We start from the raw sequence: 6,657 nt of genomic DNA on the forward strand, positions 1-6,657 counted from the left end.
AGGCCATCTCGGCTCTTTCCATAGTTTGCCTATTGTGGACACTGCTGCTATAAACATTAGGGTGCAGGTGCACCTGAAGATCGGGACATTTATATTCTTTGGTAAATATGGAGGAGTGCAGTTGCTGGATCCTGTGGTAGCTCTATTTTTAACGTTTTGAGGAACTTCCATACTGTTTTCCACAGTGGTTATCTCAACTTGCATTCTGAAAGCAGTGTAAGAGGGTTCCACTTTTTCCACATCCTCACCAACATTTGTTCATTCCTGATGTTAATTTTAGCCATTCTGACTGGTGTGAGGCAGTATCTCATTGTGGTTTTGATTTGTATTCCCTGATGGCAAGTAATTTTGAGTATTTTTGCATGTCTTCTTTGGAGGAACATCTGTTCACATCTTCTACCTGACTGGATAATTTGGGGATTTTATTTTATTTTATTTTATTTTTTTTGGTTATTGAGTTTTATGAGTTCTTCATAGACCTTAGATACTAACCCTTTATCTGATATGTCATTTGCAAATATCTCCTCTTATTTTGCAGGTTGTCTTTTTTTGTTTTGCTTTTTAATGTTTCCCTTGCTGTGCAAAAGCTTTTTATATTGATGAAGTCCCAATGTTCATTTTTTGGTTATGTTTCCCTTGACTTTGGAGACGTGTCTAGCGAGAAGTTGTTGTGGCCAAGGTTAAAGTGCTTGCTGTCTGTGTTCTCCTCTAGCATTCTGATGGATTCCCATCTCACATTTTGCTCTTTCATCCATTTTGAGTTTATTTTTGTGCCTGGTGTAAGAAACTGGTCCAGTTTCATTATTCTCCATTCGGCTGTCCAATTCTCACAGCAACTATTTCTTGACCTGATGTTCTTTTTTCCATTGGATATTCTTTCCTGTTTTATCGAAGAGTAGTTGACTGTAGAGCTAGGATCCATTTCTGGGTTCTCTATTCTGTTCCACTGATCTAGATGTTTGTTTTTGTTCTAGTACTGCACTATCTTGATTATTAAAATTTTGTAATATAGCCTGAAGTCCATCATTATGATTCCACAAGCTTTGGTTTGCTTTTTCAACATTGCTCTGGCTATTTTGGGTCTTTTCTGGTTCCATACAAATTTTAGGATTATTTGTTCCAACTCTGTGAAAAATTTGTTGGTATTTTGATAGGGATTTCATTGAACTGTAGATATCTCTGGCTGCCATAGACATTTTAATAATATTTGTTCTTCCAATCCATGAGCATGGAAAGTTTTTCCACTTCTTTGTGTCTTCTTCCATTACTTTCATAAATGTTCTATAGTTGTCAGAGTACAGATCTTTTACCTCTCTGGTTAGATGTATTCCTAGATATTTTATTGCTATTGGTGCAATTGAAAATGGGATCCATTTCTTGATTTCTGTTCCTTATGTCTCATTGTTAGTATATAGAAATGCAACTGATTTTTACATATTGATTTTATATCCTGCCAAATTGCTGAATTCCTGCATGAAACCTAGAATTTTTTGAGTGGAATCTTTTGAGGTTTCCTCATAGAGTATCATGTCATCTGGAAAGAGTGAGAGTTTGAGTTATTTTCCAATGTGGATGACTTTTCATTCTTTTTGTGATGTATTTGCTGAGGCTAGGACTCCTAGTACTGTGTTGAACAACGGTGGTGAGAAAGTGGACATCCCTGTCATGTTCCTGTCCTTATGGAAAAGCTCTCATTTTTTCCCCATTGAGAATTATATTGGTTGTGGCTTTTTTTTTTTTTTTTTTTTTTTTTTTTACGATAGTCACAGAGAGAGAGAGAGAGAGGCAGAGACACAGGCAGAGGGAGAAGCAGGCTCCATGCACCGGGAGCCCGATATGGGATTCGATCCCGGGTCTCCAGGATCGCGCCCTGGGCCAAAGGCAGGCGCCAAACCGCTGCGCCACCCAGGGATCCCCATGGTTGTGGCTTTTTCATATGACTTTTATGATATTGAGGTATATCCCCCTCTATCCCTACACTGTGAAGAGTTTTAACCAAGAAAGAATGCTCTATTTTGTCAAATTATTTTTGTGCACCAACTGTGAAGATCATATATTTCTTCTCCTTTTTAAAATTAATGTGATGTATCAAATTGATTGATTTGCAGTGGTTGAACCACATTTGTAGCCCAGGAATAAGTCCCAGTTGGTCATGATAAATTATCCTTTTAATGTAGTGCTGGATCCACTCAGCAAGTATGTTGGTGAGAATTTTTGTATCCATGTTGATCAGAATATTGGTCTATAATTCTCCTTTTTGATGGGGCCTTTTCTGGTTTTGGGATCAAAGTAATGCTGGCCTCATAGAACGAGTTTGTAAGTTTCCTTCCAGTTCTATTTTTTGAAACAGCTTCAGAAGCATAGATATTAAGTCTCATTTAAATGTTTGGTAGAATTCCTATGTAGCCCATCTGGTCCTGGAATCGTATTTATTGGGAGACTCTTGATTAATGTTTCAATTTATTTCCCTGTTATTGGTCTGTTCAGATTTTGTATTTCTTTCTAGTTCAGTTTTGATAGTTTATATGTTTATAGGAATGTATCCATTTCTTCCAGATTGCCTAATTTGTTGGCATGTAGTTGCTCATAATATGTTCTTATAATCGTATAACTTTGGTGTTGACTGTGATCTCTCCCCTTTCGTTTACTATGTTACTTATTTGGATCCTTTGACTTTTATTTTTGATGAGTCTGGCTAGGGGTTTATTAGTCTTATTAATTCTGTCAAAGAACCAGCTTCTTGTTACGTTGGTTTGTTCTACTGTTCTTTGGATTTCTATTTCATTGTTTTCTGTTCTAATCTTTATTGTTTCTCTTCTCCTGCTCATTTTAGGCTTTATTTGTTGTTCTTCCTCCAACTCCTTTAGGTGTACTATTAGGTTTGTTTATTTGAGACTTTTCTTATTTCTTAAGAAAGGCTTGGATGGCTATATACGTCTCTTTTAGGACTGCCCTTGCTGCATCCCAAAGGTTCTGAAGTGTTGTGTTTTGATTCTCAGTTGCTTCCTGAATTTTAAAAGCTCTTATTTAATTTCCTGGCCAATCTATTAACTCTTCAGTAGAATGTTCTTTAACTCCAATGTATTTGTGTTCTTTACAAAATTTCTCTTGTGATTGAGTTCAAGTTTTTGAACATTGTGGTCTGAGAAGATGCAGGGAATAATCCCAATCTTGTGATACCATTTGAGACCTGATTTGTGACCCAGTATGTGGTCTATTATGGAGAAATTTACATTTGCAGTCACGAAGAATGTGTATTCCTTTGCCTTAGGATGGAATATATCTGTGAGGTCTATCTGGTCCAGTGTGTTATTCAAAGCCCTTGTTTCCTTTTTGATCTTCTGCTTAGATGATCTGCCCATTGCTTTGAGTAGGGTGTTGAAGTATCCTACTATTACTGTTTCATTATGTATGTGTTTTCCTTATCTATGTGTTTGTATAGTGATTTAGTGTCCCTCTTTATCTCTTATTACAGACTTTGGTTTAAAATCTAATTTGTCTGATATAAGGATTGCTATTCCAGCTTTCTTTTGATGTCTATTAGAATGACAAATTGTTATCCACCCCCTCACTTTTAATCTGTATGTGTCCTTGTGTTCCAAATGAGTCTCTTGTAAGCAGAGTATTGATGGGTATTTTTTTTTAGTCCAATCTGATATCCTGTGTCTTTTAATTGGAACAATTAGATCATTTACATTTACAGTAATTATTGAATGACATGAATTTAGTGTCATTGTATTACCTTTAAAGTCACTGTTTCTCTATATTGTCTCTGTTCCTTTCTGGTCTTTGTACTTTTGGGCTCTCTTTGCTTTACAGGTCCTCTTTAATATTTCTTACAGAGCTGGTTTAGTGTTCACAAAATCCTTTTAGATTCTCTTTGTTATGGAAGCTTTTTATGTCTCCTTGTATTACGAATGACAGTCTTGCTGGATAGAGCATTCCTGGCTCCATATTTTTCTCATCTAACATCTTCAATGTATCATGTCAGTCCTTTCTGTCCAGATCTCTTTTTGTACATTTCTGCTGCCGGCCTTATGTTTCTACCTTTGTAGTTTTAGGACCTCTTTTCCCAGGCTACTCTCAGGATTTTCTCCTATCTCTAGAATTTGCAAGCTTCAGTATTATATATTGAGGTGTTGACCTGCTTTTATTGATTTTGAAGGGGTTCTCTGTGCCCCTTGGACTTGAATGCCTGTTTCCTTATCCAGATTAGGAATGTTATCAGCTGTAATTTGTTCAAATGATCATTCTATCTCTCTCTCTTTTTTTCCTCTTCCACTGAGACCCCAGTTAGCCTATTTTTTTTTCATTTTATGGTTTCACTGTATTCTCAAATTCTTCCCTCATGATTCAGTAGTTGTTTATCTCCCTTTTTCTTAACTTCCTTATTCTCCATCATTTTCTCTTCTATATCCATGATTCTCTCTTCTGCCTCATTTATCCCAGCTTTTAGAGCCTCCATTTTTATTGCATCTCAGAAATATCTTTTTCTATTTTATTTTATTTTTAAAAATTATTTCTATATTTATTCATGAGAGACACAGGGAGAGAGAGGCAGATACACAAGCAGAGAGAATAGCATGCTCCATGCAGGGAACCTGATGTGGGACTCAATCTGGGGACTCCTGGATCACGCCCTGGGCCGAAGGCAGAGGTTCAACCAGTGAGCCACCCAGGCATCCCTCCTTTTCGATTTTAACCTGATTAGATTTTAGCTATTTTATTTCACCAGTAAGGTATATTCTCTAGTGTATTCTATGCTTTTTCAAGCCCAGCATGTATCTTTATAATCATTGTTTTGAATTTTAGTTCTGACATCTTACATATATCCATATTTATTAGATCCTTGGCTGTGCGTTCTGCCTCTTGTTCTCTTTTTTTTGGGATGAGTTATTGTATCTTTTCATTATATCCAGAAGAGAAGAGATGAATGGGAGGGATAATATAAATATAGCATCAATGACACCAGAAAAATATACACTATGCAAATCAGAAGAGAACAGGAACAAAAAGAAAAGTAAAAGAAATAAAAGAGAATAAAATCAAATAATAAGTACAGCAGAACAGAACAATAAACTGGATCCTGAGTGTATACAAAAATGTAGTTGAATACAATGAAAGGAAGCTAAAAATGAAATATATGTATATACTTATGTATATATTTGCAAGTATAAAAACTGAAAATAAAAAACTTAAGAAATTGATAATAGCTGAAAGTGACAATAAAATAAAACGATAATAAAATATAAATCTGAAGGAATAAAGAATAATAACTATACCAGAAAAATATATGCTACACTAGTCAGAAGAAAACAGAAACTAAACTGATTTTTTTTTTTAAAGCAACAAATAAAAAGGGAATAAAATCTGACAAGAAGTTGAACGGAACAGGACAATAAACTAGATCATGGGTGTATTTTGTTCTGTTAGATGAAACTAGATACCAAAATATGCATGAAAAAAGACCATATATATATATATATATATATATACACACACACACAATAATGTAGTTGAATTCAATGAAAGTATGCCAAAATTATATGTAATGAACTACAAGTGAAAAAATTAAAATTAAGAAAGAGTTAAAATGATTGATAAGAAAATTGCTGAAAAGAATGATAAAATATAAAACTGAAGGACTAAAGAAAAATAAGAAAAAATATGAATGCTCTATACTTCTTTCCCCCAAAGCTGCAGGTTTGCAGTCATGTATGATTCATAAACTTGGTATTAGCTGGAAGTTCCTGTTTGTCTTGTGGGAGAAGTGCCTGTTGCACTGATTCTCAGGTGTGTCAGAAGTGCACTGTCCGTGCCAGGTTCAGTGTAAGCAGCTCTGAAGCTAGTGGGTGGGTTGGTGCTGAAAATAGTGAGGCCCCAATCTCTAGCCTTGTAGCTGAAATTTTACACCACCCACTCTTCAGTGAGCCCTCATAGAAAAGTGGTCTATCACTCTTCCTTCCCTGGTTTCCATCCAAACTCTGTTTTCACCTAGCCTGTGAGCAAGCATTTTTATCTCAGGCTCACCACCCTGTTTTGAGTCTCCAAACTTTATGGCCTCCTGTGATGTGCACTCATGCAGCTCCTTGCTGGGTAGGGAGGTGGGTCTTACCATGCTTCTGCATCTTTCTGGGCCCCTGCTCAGAGACAGTCACCTCACCATATGTTGGTTCACAGCTTATGGCAACTCCCAGCAGAAAGCCAATGCCTGGTCTCACTGTTTACAACCAGCAGCACCCCAGCTTCAATGGCTGGAAACTCTGCCACACTTAGGTACCCCCCATTCTTTTTGTGACCCCAGGGATCCTGAGACTATGCTTTCCTACATGAGATTCCACACTGCTTCGCCTTCTGAGTGGCTTTTAGCTAAACGTCTAAAAGTTTTGATTTTGTACTCCGCTGCTTATAACTCTTTCCATTAGCTGGCTAATGGAGGCTCCCTCCCTCTGAAGTTTATCTTCTAATATATAGCCTCAGATTCATGTCTCCACACCTCCTACCTTGCAAAAAGTGGTCACTTTTCTATTTGTAGAATTGTGGCCATTCTTTTCTCAGATCTCCAGTTGATTTTGCAAGTTTTCAGAATGATTTGGCAACTCTCTAGCTGATGTCCAGGTGCCTGATGAAACTAAGATCCCCTACTCCTCTGCCATT

This window comes from Vulpes vulpes, chromosome X (assembly GCF_048418805.1).
Source record: "Vulpes vulpes isolate BD-2025 chromosome X, VulVul3, whole genome shotgun sequence".
Lineage (NCBI taxonomy): Eukaryota > Metazoa > Chordata > Mammalia > Carnivora > Canidae > Vulpes > Vulpes vulpes.